This window comes from Ursus maritimus, unplaced genomic scaffold (genome assembly GCF_017311325.1).
Source record: "Ursus maritimus isolate PB19 unplaced genomic scaffold, ASM1731132v1 scaffold_3, whole genome shotgun sequence".
In the NCBI taxonomy this organism is placed as follows: Eukaryota; Metazoa; Chordata; class Mammalia; order Carnivora; family Ursidae; genus Ursus; species Ursus maritimus.
The window spans coordinates 19,630,480-19,650,188 of NW_024425563.1; the positions used below are offsets into that span (position 1 = coordinate 19,630,480).

The 19,709-nt window shown below is 38.9% G+C and overlaps 1 protein-coding gene and 1 pseudogene across 2 annotated transcripts in view; one reads left to right on the forward strand and one right to left on the reverse strand.

The window, feature by feature from the left end:
- CHCHD3 (coiled-coil-helix-coiled-coil-helix domain containing 3) overlaps window positions 1-19,709 on the forward strand; it is a 262,201-nt gene that overhangs the window by 116,779 nt on the left and 125,713 nt on the right. The gene's annotated exons all lie outside the window — the stretch shown is intronic.
- On the reverse strand, window positions 7,814-9,819 carry LOC103682449 (annotated as a pseudogene).

The window sequence follows — 19,709 nt, forward strand, 5'->3', positions numbered from 1 at the left end:
CCCCCCCCCCCCCCCCCGCCCTTGATCATGAGCCCTGCTGAACATCAGAGGCCTTATCATGGGTAAGGGTGAGATGGGTATTATGAGGAGTTATCAATCTGCCAAAATTACACGGTCTTCAAAACTGATATTTGAGCTTTCTGATGCGAAGCCAATTTAAAAAGTATTTAGGTATTTAACATTTTTTGACAACTCCTTTGCGATTATAAATCATATTGACTTTTTGATTACATATATTCATTTGAAAACACCAAATACTATTATTTTCCTAGATATTATGGTGATAAAAAGTTGTCAGTAAAATCTAGAATCTTTGAAAAGGGGTGATGGACCAAATGGAATTCTAATTACTTGATTTCAACACATTTCTCTTGCATTTGAATCTTTGAACAGAAAAGTGAAAAGCAAGATTATCCTTGAAAAATTCTCTCTCAGCATCTAAGCAGCCGTTTTTAATTGCAGAGAATGTCTTCAAAATTTGTTCTGCCATTTTAAAGTTTTAGCTGTGAGAAAGTCAATTGTCAGTTGTGCAGTGGAGGAAGAAAATCTTAAACTAAAATCGCCATTTATATATTATGTTGAGTAGACATATGTTATTTGAGCATTAGTGGCTGATTTCCCATAGAACATTTTTCTTCTTGAATTTGGTATCATTGTTGATGATGTAGGCACAGTATAGCCTCCACTGTCACCAGTTCATGGCTGCAGAACTATGAGTGGTACGAATTGTTTAAACATCAACTAAAATCACACAGTAAGTGTTCTTCCGTCTACAGGAGCCTCCCCGAAGCTGTCTTATTGATTCTGTTGGAGCTGTCCTTGCTCACGGTCTCTTCCTTCCCCTTCTCTTTCTCCCCCCTCCCTTTTTTCCCCCTCTTCTTTCTCTCCTTCCTTTTTTCCCCTCTTCCAATTGCCTTTAAAAGCACATCCCTTTGACTATCCTCCAAGGTGATAAATCTTCATCAGCTGAGAATAGATTTGATATTTTGGGAGCAGGCTGAAGCCATTTAGAATCAAGGCTGTTGGGTGATGGATCTGTAATAACATTTTCAATTAGTGACAGGGAGTGACTATAAAGTAATGAGACCAGTTTTCTTGAGTTTTTGGAAGGCTAAAAATGAAGTTCCAAAATAGAAACTCTCAGTCTGATGTTTATATTTGTTTAAAAAAAAACTAGGTTTATTATTTGATAATAACATCACAAAAGTCATATATTTATTTATTCACTTATTTTTGTATTTGTCCCTGTGTCTTTTTCCTAGTGGCTGTGTTTGTGGCTGCCTGTGGGATCATTGTCATTTTTTATTTTATGATAATAGTCCTTTTGGAGTTTTTACTGATAATCTATATATCGTATTTGAAATATAGTAATTAAACTGACACACGCAGGAGGAAATCAAACTTTACTCAATGTTTAATTATATAAATTGGGTACCTGATAGATTTTTTTCTTTTAGAGTTTAATACTTAGAAATTGGCAGCCAGCGTTTTGTGCTTATCTTAAACATAATCATCATGTAGTTCCATATTATCAAATGCAGTGATATTATTATAACACCATCAGATAAATGATACACTTGGTGCACTATCAATTTACTTTGCTTGGAAAGTAGAACTTTCAAAGATAAATTGAGATGGGGCACCTGAGTGGCTCAGTCAGTTAAGCGTCCGACTCTTGATTTTGTCTCAGATCATGATCTCAGGTTCATGAGATTGAGCCCTGCATCAGGCTCTACCTTGAGTGTCCCCACCGCCCACTCTGTGCCACCACCCCTCACATGCGTGGGTGCATGTGTGCGCTCAAATAAATAAATACATAAATAAATAGAGGTGTTCAGCAATTACACTAAACATTTGAGTCTTTCTGTATCTTACTAAACATAAAACTTAATGGTTTTTATTTAAACTTAGAAAAAATCTGTGGTTCTCATTTTCATATTTCTTTGGAGTTTAAGTGGTATCTCAATTTTTTAAGGTTGTAATTTTAGAAACTCTTTGCCATCAGAGGTTTGGTTTTTTTTTTTTTATTCATTTTTTTCTTTCCCTCAATCTCTTGTGTAAAATTGTAAAATAAAGTGAAGATGTTATTGAATTTGCTTTGGAAAGCAGGCAGGAAGGAAAATAAATTAGTACAAAAGCCAAATAGGTGTGCTTAGATATTGAGATAAAGTACCTTTTGTTTCTGGTGATTTGTGCTACATGGTTTGTTTCACTTAATTTTTGATTAATAAAATTATGCCTTCAACTGTGATACTACATAATAAATTTAAGCACTAATTGTAGTGATTAGAGCCATACATATAAGAAAGTTATTTTTTGTCAACTTGCTTTAAAACATTAGTTTTACATAAAAAGCAACAATCTTCATTAGATTTTCTAGTATTTTGACAGAGTGGTCTGTCTTGTAAATAAATACTCATTAGCTCATGTCTTGAGAATGAGTAAAAGTTATGCTTGTTTAGTAAAAAGAATGTTGATTCATGTACATTTTTTTGTAGAAGAGAAACCTGATAAAATTTAGTGGCTTGGCAAATGTTTTAAGATGGTATAAAGGTTATTGTGGATTTGAACATTAAAAAGCAAAAACTATACAATGTAGACATTTCTTCTCATTAAAGACATCTGAACAGATTATATTATTAATTTGTTCATTAATTCCTTCATCCATTCATTTGATAAAATATCGTATGTGTCAGGCTATATAAGCTCAGTAATAGAGATGCAAGTTTGTGCTTAAAATAGAATCCTATCACTTTAGACCTTAGCTTGATACATACGAATTTTTACTCTGCCTGAATATTTATAAAATTGAAAATGATCTATTACTTCAAAAACTAGGGATGTACTGTATAGTGACTAATATAATATAAAAAAAATTATTATAAAAAATTGGAAAATGGGATCAATCATTTTTGGATAGAAATTCCTGGAGTTAACTTTGAGTGACTTGTAACAATAAATTTAGCATTTGCCATTCCCAATTGAATGACTCCTCAAATGACATGGAAGTCCAATTTCAGCTCAGCTTAGCTTCTCAGCCAAATTGAGCAAGGTCACAAGAAGAGTTCTAATTGATGTTCCAATCATAAGGGACTGAAATGGATTGATTTTTGTTCAAAAAATATTTATTGAGTGCCTATCCTGTTCAGGCCCTGTTTGGTACTTATTTTGACCAAATTGGATACACTGCAAAGTATTGAGATACTCTTGAATTTCTCATTGTTTTCTTTCCCAAAAAAGGCCAACTAAAGTTTTTAGTTAAATTATTCTCCTATGTTAACTGAACATATCTTTATCAAGACCAAATATAGTAAGCATCAGCTTAACTTTTTTTTTTTTTAAAGATTTTATTTATTTATTCGACGGAGATAGAGATAGCCAGCGAGAGAGGGAACACAAGCAGGGGGAGTGGGAGAGGAAGAAGCAGGCTCATAGCGGAGGAGCCTGATGTGGGGCTCGATCCCATAACACCGGGATCACGCCCTGAGCTGAAGGCAGACGCTTAACCACTGTGCCACCCAGGCGCCCCATCAGCTTAACTTTTTAATGTTGGATGTAATATCTACTTTTATCCATTTTATAATTCATATGGCTGTTTGGACAATGGGTGCATACAGATGATTCCATTTATCATTTTCCATAAAAATGTTTATGTGACTTTTGTAAGTCTGCCCTCTGAAGATTATGCATCATAGAATCTCCAGTGTTTATTAGTACAGTTGCTAACTAGTGTTTTGTAATATAGACTGTGGTTTCGATTACTTTAATTCAGAAAATCTTATGAACGCTTTCTGTGTGCCCACTGTCGGTGGTCTACATTTTAGTGGATCTTCAATATTTATCTACCTAGCTTAATTTTCTTTTTAGAAGTTCTTTTAAAGCAAATTTTATTAATGCAAGTTGAATTTGTTTTAATGGGTATTACTCGAACGATTGCTTACTCGTCGTGTTAACATTATCTTTTCAGCTTGCTCTTGCATGTTTTCTTTTGGTTTTCCCTTTTCTTGCTTCATTTATATCACTTTTAAGGAGAAGAAGTTTGAGGTCATGCAGTCGCATGCACTATTTTAACTTTTAGTAAAATATAGGAATTCATTTCTATGCTTGACAGCCCCATCGGGGTGTGTGTGTGTGTGTGTGTGTAGAGCCAGATGTGTATGTGTGTGTATAAATACACACAAAATACATTTTTTTAAAGATTTATTTACAGAGAGCTTGTGCTTGCATTTGAATGCAAACGGGGGGAGGGGCAGAGGGGGAGAATGAGAGAGCGTGAGAAAGAGAGAGAGAATGAATCTTCACTGAGTGTGGAGGCTGATAGGGCTGGGGGCTCAATCCCAGGACCCTGAGATCATGACCTGAGCCAAAACCAAGAGTCAGGCACTGAACTGACTGAGCTACCACGAGGCATCTCAAGATACCCACAATATCAAAGAAATTTTATCTATTGTGTTATATTCCTTTGCCACAAAAAATAGTGTTCTGGAATACCATGCCTTATTTGAAAAGTATTATTTAAGGTTATTTTTACATTTTTGTGTATATTTAATTAACCCTTTCAGTTTTAGGCAACACCATCTTAAGATGAGCCTTTTTAAAGGTTGATTAAAAAATACACAAAAATTCAAGAAGCCATCATGATTCTAAATGGTGATTTAAAAGAATCATTCCCATTAACATCAAGAGCATCACAGGGTGTCTTGGAGGTACTAACCAGTACTGTTTTATAAGAGAAAAAATTAGGGGAAAGGAGAAAGTAAAATTTCCCTTATTTGCAGCCCGTGTACCTGGAAAACCAGGAAAATCAACTGACAAATTTTATAACCCTAGAGAATTCAGTTACAGTAACTGCCTGTAAAGCCAATGAAGAAGTTCTTTGTGTACTGATAAGGAGTGAGAGCAACAAAGAGAGTTTAGGGTAGGCTTCTATTTTGGAAGACAATTATGTAACATACAGATGATTATATTAAAATAAAAGAAAACCAAATGTTTATTATAGAAAAATTTGTACTGGTGGTATTGAAAAAACAAAACATCCCTAATCCCACCACTCCTGTTGACTACTGTTAATATTTTATGTATGATTCCTGTGTTTTACTGTTGTATATAGAGACATACATATGCACAGGTATATACACACTTTTGAGGAGTGTGTAGGTGGGGAGGAAGGTACAGGTTTGGGCTGATACTGTATTACTGTTTTAAAATCTTCTTGAGGGGCACCTGGGTGGCTCAGCCAGTTAAGTGTCTGCCTTCAGCTCAGGTCGTGATCTCAGGGTCCTGGGATCGAGTCCCACGTCAGGCTCCCTGCTCAGCGGGGAGTCTGCTTCTCCTTCTCCCTCTGCCTCTCCCCACTCTTGTGCTCTCTCTGTCTCAAATAGATCAATACAATCTTTAAAAAAAAAGAAAAGGAAAAGCTTTAAAAAAAATAAAATCTTTAATGCAGAAATACATTGCATATTTTTTCTGCATTATTACTTTTCTGTGGTTATCTTTTCATGGATATATAGTTTGGATATTTGACCAGTTCCTTATTTTTGGATGTCTGTGTTGTTTCCATTTTTAAAAATTTTATCAACAAAGCTAGGGAGAAGAATATACCCTTGGGCTAAATCTTTGCAGATGTCTGTGATGTGTTTTCTGTTTTTTGGTAAATTTCTAGAAGCAAATTTGTTGAGTGAAAGGGTATTTTGGAAAGTTTTTGTTTACACACACACACTGCTAATTTCAATTGCCCATTCATAACCTTTTTTCATTTTCCAGTATTGCCTTGAAATTTTTTTTTTCAATTTTTTTAAAAAGATTTATTTATTTATTTTTATTTGACAGAGATAGAGACAGCCAGGGAGAGAGGGAACAGAAGCAGGGGGAGTGGGAGAGGAAGAATCAGGCTCATAGCGGAGGAGCCCGATGTGGGGCTCGATCCCATAACGCCGGGATCACGCCCTGAGCCGAAGGCAGCCGCTTAACTGCTTTGCCACCCAGGCGCCCCTTTTTCAATTTTTATATAGTTAAATTTGTCCGTCTTTTCTTTTTATAGTAAGCATATGCTTAGAACGGTGTGTCTGCATGTAAGATTTAATTTTGTTTTATGCTTTCAATTTTTTACAATGAAATTTTAATTCACTCTTGTATTTATTTTGGAATATGGTATCACATGAGGTTTTTCTAGACAGTTTTGCCAGTATCAATTTTTAAAAGAAATAATGTATCCATTCTCCTTAGAGATATCTTGGTTATTTTAGACCAGTTTCTAATGTAGAGTTAAGGCTATGTCTGGTCTTGAATTGTGTTCATTTGCTATATTTGCCAATTCTTGAACCAATACCACATTATTTATATTACTGTAGATTTACACCTTAAAAAAAGTTTATCAAGGCCATTCCCTGGTCATGACCATTAATTTTTAAAATTTCTTTATTGATATGATTCATCTATTCTTCATGATGAACATTAGTCTCTTTTTATTAAGTATTTTCATAATAATCAAGACCCTTGGTTATTTGTGCATTGAAATACCTTTATGCAGTATTTGCAATGTATATGTAAATAGAAATTTTTGTGCTCCTAATGTTACTTTAAATACCTGGTAATTTATTCTTTAAAGGATCTGTTCATGCTTTTTTTTCTCTATTCTTCTTTCTCTTTTCTTCTCATTGTTTGCCAGAGTCTCTTCTCTCTATTTGCCACTAAACCGTTTATTACCCTTGCATGGCTGGATGTTTTGTGACCCTTACAGCCAATCAGATGCCTGGTGGTAGACAGCACATGTAATGTCAATTGTGCTTTTAATAAATAACATCAGTTTGTTATTTAAGGTGAACTTCATTTACCTAACTCTTCCTATTTTCATTATGAACAAAGAGGAATACTTGTTTGCTTTTTCAGAGGACATTTGTGTGATATATTTTTCTCTCTTCATGTTTATGGATGTTGTCATACAGCACTTTCAAGTCTGTAATACCAGTCTAGATCCCATCATATCATTTTTAGCTCTTCAGTGTACTTCATATAGATATCTTCTTTTAATATTAAAAACACACAGGAGAAACTGTCTGAAAACTCTTCTGATGTATAAAGCCACAGGATTCAGTGATGTGAAATTACAGTGGGTTCTTTAGTATCTTCAGAGAATTGCAATTATTAGCACTGAGAGTGATTTTCTTTCTTAACTTGTAGTTGTTAGAGAACAATTTAGAAAATTGATGCTTCTGTCAAAAGTCTGGATAAGTAGGATACAGGCTCAGTCTGGATATGGCAACATTAAGAACCCCACAACTTTTACTAACTGTAAAAAAGAGACTCTATTTTATACTCCATTAAACTGTTATACATCATAAATAATTTATTTCAAACCTTGTTCTCATCTATATCAAGGATGATAAACTAGTCACTGTAAGGACTTTTTTTTTTTTTTTTCAAAGATTTTATTTGTTTATTTGAGAGAGAGAGAGACAAAGATGGCCCAAGCAGGGAGAGAGGCAGAGGCAGAGGGGGCTCGATCCCAGCACCTGGAGATCATGACCTGAGCCAAAGGCAGACGCTCAACCATCTGAGCCACCCATGTGCCCCCTAAGGATTTTTTTAATGAATGTAATAGTGTTCTCTTTTCCTGCCTTGTGGCACTTTGAGCATTCCCCTCTCCAGGTGTCTCTTGACCTCATTAGAAAGAAGTTTGTGCCTCTTGAATGGTCCCTGTCAACAAATATAGGCTTAGAATTGTTATGGGAACCCTGAGAAGACACTTATGGAAGTCATGACTCAGGGTGATTTTCTTCCTAGCTCTCCTGCTCATTACATATATGATTTGTGCCACGATCCAGTCTTTCTGAATCTGTTTCCTCATCTTTCAGATGACCATAGGTTCTTCAGAGTTTTGTTCTGGAAATTTAGAGAGCTGAGATGTGTGAAAGTGCTTTGTAAACTGTCATCACTGTACTCCTATTACATTCTTGTAGGTGACTACTCCTGTAGTTGTGTTTGGCAACTTTAACAAGGATTGGGAGGTCTATATACAGATTCCACTGTTGTCCATGGGAAGCCAAGCGCCAGTGCTCTCCCAGCTTGTCCTGTGCTCTTCATAAACATCTCCTTCCTCCCTGGCTACATTCCTGCCCTGTCTGACCACCCATCTATCCCAGCAGTTTGCTGGAAAAGCAGGGGAGATGATGGCATTAAGAACAGGATTGAGTTGCTAATTTTTTTGGTCTCCAGCAATGTAGAGAACCCAGCAGCCCCAGGAAGTGGGCGATTGGCTGGTGAAGGTGGAAGTTGAGGGTTTCAGTTTGTTAAGGAGGATAAAAAGAAAATAAGGAGGCTGTGGTTGGAGAGATGGAATCAAGTTACAAATCTGTGTAGGGGAGCAGAGCCTGCAGAAAGAACTGTAGTCTGGGAGTTGCTGTTCCGGTGAGTGGCTGACGGTCTCAGAGGGGATGTTTTGAAGAGGACAAGGAAAAGCATTGTTTGTTGAGAGCTGAAGTGTGGTTATGCTGAGCAGCGGGGATAGTCTTAGTGGAACATAGCTGAGGGTGGCCTCGGGAGTGGAGCATAGATGTGGCTGCCTAGGCAGTAACTGCGTCTAGACCCCTGCCATGAAGTTGTAAGAAATTGGTGCCTTCTTTTAATGATGGTCTTCAAGGATGACTATGAATCTAAGGGCTATTGTTGTTAAGTAGTGACGTCAGCTACTTCTTATGTTGGATATAGTCACAGATTTGAGGACAGAATTCAACGAATTGCTGCTCTACCATAATCTTTTCGTTCATTTGAACACACAGATCATAATGCCTTTAGCAGGAGGAATCACGTAAGAATGGATGAAAATAGGTGTGCCTAAAAATGTGTGATTGGGAAGCATCAGCTTTAAATTATTCTGAGAGGATGTTGGCCGTTGAGGAATTGGCTTCTTTGGTTGTGTTGGAACTTGGATCTTGGGTGTGGAGTCTGCTATCTTCTTCTAAAAATGGAAACAGACAGGGTAAATGCAACAATACCTTTCTCTTTCCATTTCTGAGTGTTAATAAGAATAATAAAACCATGTTCTCTTCTCCTTATGCCCCCGGTCCTAGCCTTATTGATACTTATTCAATGTATTTCTTTCTTTCTTTTTTTTTTTTTTAACCTTAATTGTTTATTAGGTAAGAATTTTACAAACATTACTTTTATTAGCAGTAACGGTGAAGCTGGAGACTATTATTGCATTGTCTCCATTCTGCATGGCGAGAACCACCGTTAAGTAATGTGGTAGAACTTGGGAACCTTTCCAAGGGCATGGCTCTTGTGGCCTGCATGTGTCAGCTGTCATATCTCCCTGTGCTGGTGGACTGGTTTGGTGATCCACTGGGCTTCAGGATTTCTTCGGTAGCTTTATGGATCGGATCAATGAGGATGACCTCAAAGAATTTGTACGTGGAATCTTTGCCAATCCAGTAAGAATTCAGGACCCTCAGAGCCCCACGGTGGCATCCAGCTCACTCCTCTGCAACAGACTGAAGGCTGTTGACGTATAGGAAGAAAAACCAGCTGAAGTCACCCTAAGCCTTCAGTCGGTTAACCCCAGGATGGACACGTTTGCCATAGGTCGCACCATTAGGAACTGGGTGTTTACGGCCACCATGTCGCACGTGAATCTGACGTAGGACATAACCTTGCTTGGCTTTGTACCCCAGTCTGTGTGCTTTATCGGGCCAGGTTGGGCAGGGCTGGGCTGTGTAGTGCAGACAGCTGTCAGTACTGCCCACAGTGCACCCCGGGAAGAAAACACATTACATCAGACTGCTTCTTCCTCTACAGCTCCTGGGTGTACTTCTAAGTGCCCATCTTGGCTTCCCTGTGAGCTGATGGCTGCCGCCAGACAGAGAGGCTTGAATATATTTCTTAACACATTCAGTTATTTCCCCCACCAGTCCGTGGAAGATGCAGCAAACTCCAAGACTGGAGTGAATAATGGAGTCTGTAAATTAGAAGCCATCACAGTGATCCTGGGAGAAATGACTGCTAAAAGCCTGACGTTGAAGGAAGAGACAAAATGTAAGAAGTAGGAACTGTATTAAAGTACTTCGGTGATGAATATTCCTAATGATGGCCTTGATTCATCCATAAAACAAAACAAAAAAACTCAGAAGCACTTCACTACTTTCTGTCCCATTGCCTGTGAAGAGACAGGGCGATGAAAGACTGAGGAAAGATTTCCTTTACAGATGGCCACAGATTTAATCAGGGGTTTAGGATGCACGAAGATATAGGCCTCCGTTTTATAGAAAATGCACTTACACGGAGCACTTTATTTCCCAGGGACACCAGGTAATTGAGTTATACCTGAAATCCTGAACTGTCTGAATAACACACAGGCACACACACATCCAGCTTCTGTGTGCCAAGAGGTGTTAAATGCTTTGAAAACCATAATTAAATAGCTGACATTGTGCTGCAAAACCACCGTAAGCATCGCCTCGCGCAGGTTTTCAGCATTCCGTGCTAACGTGTAATCCCAGTAGCTGTGACTAATCTAGTCTCTATTTGTAACACATTCAAATTAAGAGGTGTGTGTTCTTGTTCATGTACTTTCTCATTAGCACTAATAATGCTAGTGGGAGTGACAAATGTAGTATGTTTTTGCCTCCTATCACTCACACCTTTTAGATACCTAGCTCCTTAGAGGAGGTGATTTCCCATGTGATACATTTATGGAGCCGTGTGTTTAATAGTTTTCCTCAAAAGAGAACATGTCCATAGGGACTATTTATTGGTAGATGGGCTCTGGGGAAAAGAAATTTGAATTAATCAATTTGAACCACAGAAGAAATTATGATGACAATTAATATAAATGGGAGTACCACACACTCATTTTTTCCTATACGTCTTACAGGCTTTTTTTTTTTTTTTTAATTTATTACGAGATTTCAAGGGTTTTTTCCCCCTAGATTCTTGGCTTTGATGCTTGAGTATACCCTCTTCATTCCTCCTCTGCAAACCTTCCTATTTGTTCAAAGGACTCTTCAGTGTTTAAGCGAGTGACTGACAGTTCTCAGTATTTGAAACCATGTAAAGCCGTCTTCCTGTGAGTACTCATCTCATTAAGGGCTGGTATGTTTGATTATTGTATTCCCTCCACCATTGTAGCAAATACTTGGTTGCTTTTATGAGAGATCCAGAATGGATCTGTCCAGGGATAGCCTGCTGCTACCCGCCTTCCTGCAGCTCCCCACAGCCCCCGACTCTCACACACTAATGTTCACTGCACCCCATGCCTTGTGGGAACAGTGGCTGTGTGGTCCTCACAGCTCCAGCTCCCCTTTGGGACCCTCTTGCCTTCTTCTACCCCTGGCTCAGAGATCTAAACTTTCTCCTGGAGAGCATTCTCCTTTCCTAGTCCTTTACTGATGGTGGAGGTTGGGGGACTCATGGGAAATGCATGTGTGAGAAGACGGTGGAGGAGCCCTGCTGCTCTGGACTGTGGCCTGTGGGGACAGCTTTCTGGCATTCCTGTTTCCATTTGACATGCATGTTTCCTTTGAGACGATGGTATAAAGAGTGATTAGGTTACCTAGGATCACAAAATGTTTATGTTAACGTAGTTCAAAAATATAGACTAAATAAGGACTTGTCTAGGCTGGTTTGGGACTTAATGCATTGATCTCCGCAAACCAAATTCCAAACGACCTTTTGAAACAGCCCATTTCCAAATTGTGTACCTTCTATAGTCTGTATTTCTGTCTCTTCTTGATGGGTTACTCAGATTGTTTACTCAGGCTCTGGAAATAGATGTACCAAGTCTGCAATGTAGCATGGAGGAAAGAGTGTGAATCCCTGTCATTATTAGCTTTATGTCCGTGGGCAAGTCATGTAATATCCATGAGCCTCAGTATTTCCATCTGTTAAATGTAGATGATTAATAGTGACGATACTTACTTCATAGAATGATTGGGAACATCATCAGAGATAATGTACATAGAGGTGCCATGTAAGTTGTTAGGCAGGGATGTAGACCAAAGCCACAATTATTTAATATTTAACAGTTGGATAGAGAAGAGTTGTGTTGGCAGGTCTCTAAAATACTATACGTTTTCTTAAATTATTGAAGGTATTTGCTAGGATTTTTTTTCCTTACAATTTTATAACACCACTGGTGTATTATTTTTAACTAATATAGATTTTTAATGAATTAATTTTCTTAATGGCAGTATGCTTTGTAAGTAAAAAACACTTTAGTAATAAGGTCCTTTGAAAAGGCAATGTCCTTTGACTGATTAAACATCAGCCAGTCTCTTTATGTAGTACAGTGCAGAAATACTAGCCACCAGATTAAATCTTAATCAGTAACAATGTTTCACTAATTACAAGAGCTGCTTTATATATTGGATAAATTGCTGTTTGTAAACACTGGATTATATTAACTAACGGAGCTGATTGCCAGCCACAGAATAAGCATAAGGTTTGCTAAAAGCTCTCATCAGTGGCTTGAAATAGGTAGGCACTGCTGCCTAATATTTCAGTTAGCGTGGAAAGGCAGGTAATGACATTATGAATACATTTATAATGCAGGCCAATTTCTTCTAAAATGCATGTAAGTATTATTACTTTACCAGGAGTCTGTGAAATATGATTTATTTAATGCATTTCAGCCCCCATAATATTAAGATATAATTGAGATGTGGAGTAAAAAAAAAAAATTGCATACAGTCAGTATGGTACATGAATCATAGGCTAAATTGCTTGTAATTTTAAAGGCACTTAGAGAAATTGTGAAATTTATATAATGCATTCTTATGTTTGGAAAAGGTTATAAGAACAATAGTCTGGTTATTTTAGTATTTCAATCCTAAAAATAGGACTTTTGAATTATGATTAAGCCTAAGATAGCCATATGTGTGAGCAAATCCAAAACTTCTTATGTCCAGTTCTCATTAAATAATTTTTGTGAATTTTCCCTTTAAACCTCTCATGTTTAGCAAAGAGTCGAGCAGCATATAATTTCTATAAAGGCCATAATCTAGTTTTTATAAACTGTACGACTGGATGAATGACAACATAAACGTTGCCAGCGTGTTTAGAAGGGAATCAGTTAAATGGTACTTGGAATTTTGATGATTATTGCTTTGAAAAGACTGAAAATCACAGGTCTTGGCTTTATAGTTTAATTACTTGCTTAACAATTGCTAGTGATTCACTAAATCACAAGGCTTCCAAACAAATAACATCAGTAACTGCTGCCATGCCTGAGCAACTCCAATTTTCTTGACAATGGCTACCAAACTGTGTTTAGCCTAATATAAACTGTTAGTTTAACAGCAAGCAATCGCAGTTTCGAGTGTACCATTGATGAGATGCCAGCAAATCGAGCTCTTTACCAGTGGTGACACTTGTGTCGAGAATAACTTCAGCATGTTTCGTCAAGACCAGTTGGAGAAGCCAATATAGTAATTATCCACATCCCTTTTTGATATTGGGTTTAATAATAACAAGCACCATCCGGCTTTCCAGGGCTTCTAATTAATAATTGGTTCTTAAGAACACCGCATGTGGTTCCTCACTGTTTGAAGGAGACTGGGAAACAGGGACAGCTTAAGGTCCTTTGGACTTTTGTGGGCCAGGGTCAGGACTACTGGTGGCAGTTTAAAAGAAGAGCAAGATTCAGGTGTCCTGGTGGGAGAATTTCATTTGTGCCTTTATTGACCCGTGCTCTCTTTCTTCACTGCGTCTTAACTTCGTGGCATTTCTGTGAGTTCATGACTCTTCCGTCTTGCCCTTTTGCAACGGCAAGCTCTTTATTCCAAATAGTTTTTTCCAGAATTAGATAAGTTCCTCAGTTTTTACCTAGGTAGCAGTCACAGTCTTGCTCACATGAGTTACCTTAACCCCTGTTCTGTAGTATTTTACCACTGAAATAACATAGAAGAAACCTATCAGGCTTGCATTTAAGCAGTGATAGTAATGCATGGTATTTTATCAAGCACTTGTTTCTGCCAGGCTCTGTGCCAGGAACTCCAGATATGTCTTATTTGATTGTTATAGCATGAGGTGGTAGTATTAGTATTCCTATGACTGGAATAACTGAGGCTTAGAGAAGTTAAGTAATTTAACCTTCTTCACTAGGCGATCAGTTTGGCTCCAGACCCATGCTTTGAGCTACTCTGCCATGCCGTCTCTAGCATAAATGTGCCCTCTTAGTTGGTGAACATTTCTTATTTAGTTGTGACACTATATGAAATATGGTCCTCCTGGGTATAGATGGGTATTTTTACATTTTTAAAATCGTGACCTACGATAATACATTTTAAATTATGACGCAGTGCATACAGACATCAGTAAATAATACCTCATTCAAGAAATACTACTACATTGTATTTTCCGCCCTCGTATTTTCTATTTTATTCTGTTTCCATTTTTGAAAACAGTGGGTTCTAACCCAATAAAACAATTTCACAGTCCACTAATAGGTAGCAAGCTACAATTTGAAAATCATTGAGAATCAGTGTTGGCCTTGTGGGGTCCACACTAGTCAGTGCAATCTGTGTTTCACTGGTTTTACACTTGCTTATATGCTGCCTCAGGTACTTGCACTTCTAATTTTGTTAGTTTTCTAATTTTGTGAGACCTTAAATAGTTTTGCTGGTAGGCATTTGTGAGTGATTGAATTCTGAGGATGGATTAATACCTTTCCTGAGGCTCAGAGTTCCTCCTTTGCCATTTCATTATGGTCCTTTGAGGGTCCCATGGAGTTGAGATTCAGGGTTATACTCAGGTTATACTTTCCAGAGGCTGCCTCCCTTTCTTTCTGAAGTTCTTCCATGCCAGGCAAGTTCATTATAGCAATTGAAGGAAACCTAAGTAGAAAAAATGGTCTCTCTCCAGTTATACCTCTTCCATTTTGTCTCCTCTTGTGCTGGACACAGTATACCCAGTGTGCTTTAAAAAGAATTGAGAAGAGGGGCCTTGGATGGCTCAGTTGGTTGAGTGGCTGGCTCCCTGGCTTGGGTCAGGGAGTCTGCTTGAGGATTCTCTCTCCCTCTCCTTCTGCTCTGCCCCTGCTTATGCTGTCTCTCTCTCAAATAAATAAATCCTTTAAAAAAAAATTGAATTGAGAAGATGCAGGATAGTCTCTTGTCTTTATCATCTTGCACCCTTTGCCAGGCAGACCTACCTGAGTATTGGCCAGAAGGTAAGACTAAGGTTGTTGCCCCACTTGTCTTTGCCTAGAACAACTGGTAGCACAGACTGGGGTAACCAGGCACCAACATGACATGTGGTGCCCATGTCCTCTCATCCAGTCCCTCCTTGAGCCAGCGAATTTGAGTGCCTGTGCTGTACTGGAAGGCTTTAGGGCTACAATGGGGAGCTTGACACACATGCTGCTGCTTTGAGTATCCATTCTAGTGGGAAGACAGTTGGAAAATAAGTGGATATATGTACATATATCCCCTTATTTAACAAATGCAGTAAATATTTGAGGAGCAATAATATGGTGTAAGATGACTGTAGTATTTCTCCACTTATCTGGGCCCCATTCTCAGTGTTGTTAGTTTCGCCAGTGCCTGCAGATCCTCCAAAATGACTCAGAATGTGTAAGCCAAAGGCCATCATGGGATTTTCATTTGTGAGAGGCCTGTAACTCAAGGGGAGACTGTTCTGAAGCACAGGGCCAGTGCAGTCCGTGGAACAGCAGCATTGATACCGCTTGGAAACTTGTTGAAAGTGTAGACTCTCTGACCCAGCTCGGACCTACTGAGGCAGAATCTGCATTTTAACAAGATCCCTGGGTGAATATGTACATTAAAGTTTGAGAAGTACTGCTAGAGTAGTGGTTCTTTACTTGGCTACTCTAGAGAAATAGAGTTGGACAGGAGAAGTCACTCTCAGCAAAATGACATTTTGTCACACCTTGAAGCATCTACTAGGATGGAAATTGTCAAATGCTGCCACTTTACTCACTTCTGCTACTCCCAGCAAGGCTGGGCAGTGTACCCTGTCCTGCCGTTTTGATACCTCCCTCCCTGCAACCGGAATGGACCACCTGAAGTTAGTGCTCACCCAGCATTAGTCAGAAATCCCACTGGTGTGCTGCAGTTCTGTATGTGTATAGCTAGCACCTGGCCTTGTTTGTCTCCTTGCACCCACTTTTTGGGGTGAGAGCCCTTTTGCCTGTGGCCCCCTTGCCCATGTCCATGCCTGTGTGTGTAATAAACCTTTGAAATACTTGTGATCGTTGGCTTAGCTGTGCTGTGTTTTGGTGTTTTGATCTCTGGTGTCTTTTGAGGGAAAGAGCAGCAGATCCAGATACGGACCAAATCAGACAGGGGCTTTAAAAAAAAAGTAATCTTGGGATTCTCAGATATCACTCTAAACCAATGAAATCAACATTTCTGCAGGGTAGGACCTAGGATGCAGCATTTTTCAAAGCTTCCAGGTGATTCCAACTGGCAGCCATGGTTAACAACCTCCTCTCTAGAGGAAAATATCTTTTATGTTTTTAGGGCCCTAGAACAATTTAGAAGCTACTTATGATAAATTCTGACTGATGCTTTCCATGTCCATCATTGAAATACACCCTCCTTCTGCTGGTGTGTATGTGGAGAGCAGGCTGAGTGTATACCATTAGAATTGCTGCATCTCATTCTTACAAAGCTGATGGCAGCAGAACAGAGAGCCACCAGAGTTGAATTTGAGTCACCACAATGAGCCTGACATCAGATCCTGTGGAAAATAGGTTGTAACAACTGTGACTCAGTTGATAAATGAATAATAGCACTTTTGCATTTGAAAAATAACAGTTCCTTTTAACGTTTAGGAAATTTTTGTCTATCATTTTCATCTGACTCAGGCCAGAATCTGCTTCACATTTATGAAAGTGATCCAGACCTAGGTTTCTATCTGATGCTGAAAATGACAGCTATTGTCCCAAACTTCCACACTCTGGAAGGTTTTTGTGTCCGCCTTGCTTTTGCCTTTTGCTTTTTCAGCTGACACAGAGCAGAAAGGATCAGCTGGGAGTCCCTCAAAGCCAGAAGATTAAATGGAATTAAGAGAAGGTATTCTGAGGCGGGAAACAGTGACTAGATGAAAGGACTCAAGGGGGAAGATTTTGAGGTCCTTAGATTTTATGACGTTTTGGTAGGCCAGGGCTGTAAGCTGTGGCTTGGAAGAGAAACTCAGGTGGAAAAATTGAAAGGAGGTCCTTAAAATTTTGTAGGACGTAAAAAAGAGAAATTTTAGCAGAAAAGGTTTGTGTGCCAATAATGAGCCTGATCTGAAATATTGTCCTTCCAGCACTTTGATATGTGTCTATCAGCGGTCTGTCTTTGACGTTCAGACCCTGCATGAGCTGGCTTAACTTATGAATCCTGACTAAAAGGGAACAGTTGGAGATGGCAGGTTCAGTGCTCACGTACCACAGCAACGGGCTCCAAGTTGCGCTGGCCAATAAGCAGTTCCTTCCAGGATAGAGACCAAGGGAAGCGCCTTGCTTTTGCTTTGTCTTAGTGCCTGCATGTCTTTGACAAGTGAACAATAAAATGTACTGTTTGATTTCAGACTATCTTGCTTCTTTTCTCTGTCCCTCCCGCAATCTTTCTTTTTCATGTCACATCGCACGAGGTGCTTTTCACCTCTCTTTCCTGACCCTGGGTTCCAGTGTTCATTGGTCGCTCTCACCCAGGATGTGCTCTAATTGGCAAAACTGTAACCTGGTAGCAGCAGTTCGCTATTTCAGTTTCCTAATTGGTGTCAGGGTCTGCTGGTGGAGCCCAGCCATGTTGGATTGATTGATAGATGGGCTGCTGTGACCGCCACGCTTCCGTCTGACCAACAGGTTTATTGCTTTTTGAAACCAAGAATTAAAATGTTAAATATATCCTACAGTGTTCGTAGTGGGTCTGAAATGAAATCAGCTCTTCATCATTAAGGAATACTTTCAATGTTACCTGAAGGTCCCTTGGGTTTGCAACTCGAAATTTTATTCTATTTCTAACTCACAGCTGGCTGTTTTCTTGCTTTCATAATGCAGTGTAAAGCTGCATTATATTTCACCCCGCCTGCTGCACAGTGGGTTTCTGCTTTTCAGAAGTAACGCAGACATGGTGTTAAACGTGTGTGTGTGTTGGGGGTTGGGGCGGCTGGCATTGAAGAGACCCCTCTTGAAATTGAAACTTGAAATTTACAAGCTCATTTACATTGGTCAGTGAGAAAGTAGGTTGTTAACTGAATCATAAGAAGAAATGATACAAATTCTTCTTCAAAAGCTATTTCACGTAATTGACATTTATGTCGAAAGTATAACTGAACAGTTAGGCATATAAGTGTAATATAATGATTGTTTACCCAAATTAATGCCTGAACAGAAGGCTACAAAATACTGCATTTTAAAATAGAGTTTTAATACTTTGATTAGCGTATGAAATTCCAGAATAATAAAACAATGTAATAATCTTAAGAGATCAAGTATTACCAGTGAGCAAACCTCTTTAATGTTTTTGTCTCATCCAGTTTCTGTAGCCAGTACTTAATCATTTATAGCAGCATTTCTTTTGTAGAAAAAGTCCATCTTTATCAACACACATTGTGTTTTAAAACATTCTAGTGATACTGTCTTATATTTGTTTGCATTATACTGGTTTTCCAAAGAACTTTCCTTATTCTTTCTCTTGTTCCTTCGAATATCCTCAAATTAAGGATTTATTATTTTACATTTTATTGAGGAAGGGACTGAGAAGCAAAAGTTAAGTGACTTGATGGAAATCACTACTCCCACCTAAGTGACTGAGTTGTGGCTTGAACCAGTTCTGTGACTCCATGTCTAGTGTTTTCCCATATTAATATACTGCTCTCTATGTGCTGAGTGTACCATTTGTGCTCTGAGCATTACAAAGTTGACTCGCACTTTCTTGACCTAAAGTTTCTAGTTCGGAAGATTGACATATGCACAGGTGTGCTAAAGGGCTGAGGGAGTATTCAGGCTCTAGAGATAGGGTTGAATGAAGAGAGAGTCTGCTGCAATTTCTTAGAAGTCTGAGTGTCTGAGCTGGAACTTTGAAAAGGAGGGGCATAGGTATTTGAAAGGTTCTTGGCATCCAAACTGAGAGGACAGCTGGAACAAAAAGATCCAGAGATGGTAGAACCCGTAAGTTCTGTTTCTGGATGTCGAGTACGTGGATGTCATTAGAACTTAGGGGCAGGGTAAGGAGGGCTATTAATGGTTGACAGGTTGGAAGGCACAGAGCAGCCAAATGGCCAGTCTTGTGGCCATGTTGAGGATAGATTACAGGAGAGAAAAAAGGGTGAAAATCTTTTGGGATAGGAATGTGGGGCAGCCTTCCCAGCAAGGTGAAGCAATTTCAATTAGGAGACTGTACATTGGAATTCAGAGGGGGATATTATATATGGTAGACATTGCTGAGTTTAGAAGCGGGAGGCCCAAAGGAGAAGTGAGCTACGCATACCATAAAGATTATTCTGGCTTCAAGGACTGGCAGGAGTCACATTTTAAGGTTTCTGTTACTTCGGTTTGCATAAATGAGCAGTTCTGAGGCCATCCGATGAGGTAAGGACCCAAGTAACTGGGTGGTGAGGCTTTCTCTTACCTTCTTAGTTCCTCAGAGCAGACCTAAAGGATTTTGGTCCTTAGAGTGGTTGTAGAGGAAATATTCTGTCATGTTAGTGGTGTTCAGAACCATAGATTCTCTGACTTTATATATGAAGCTGAGGAAGGTACTCTC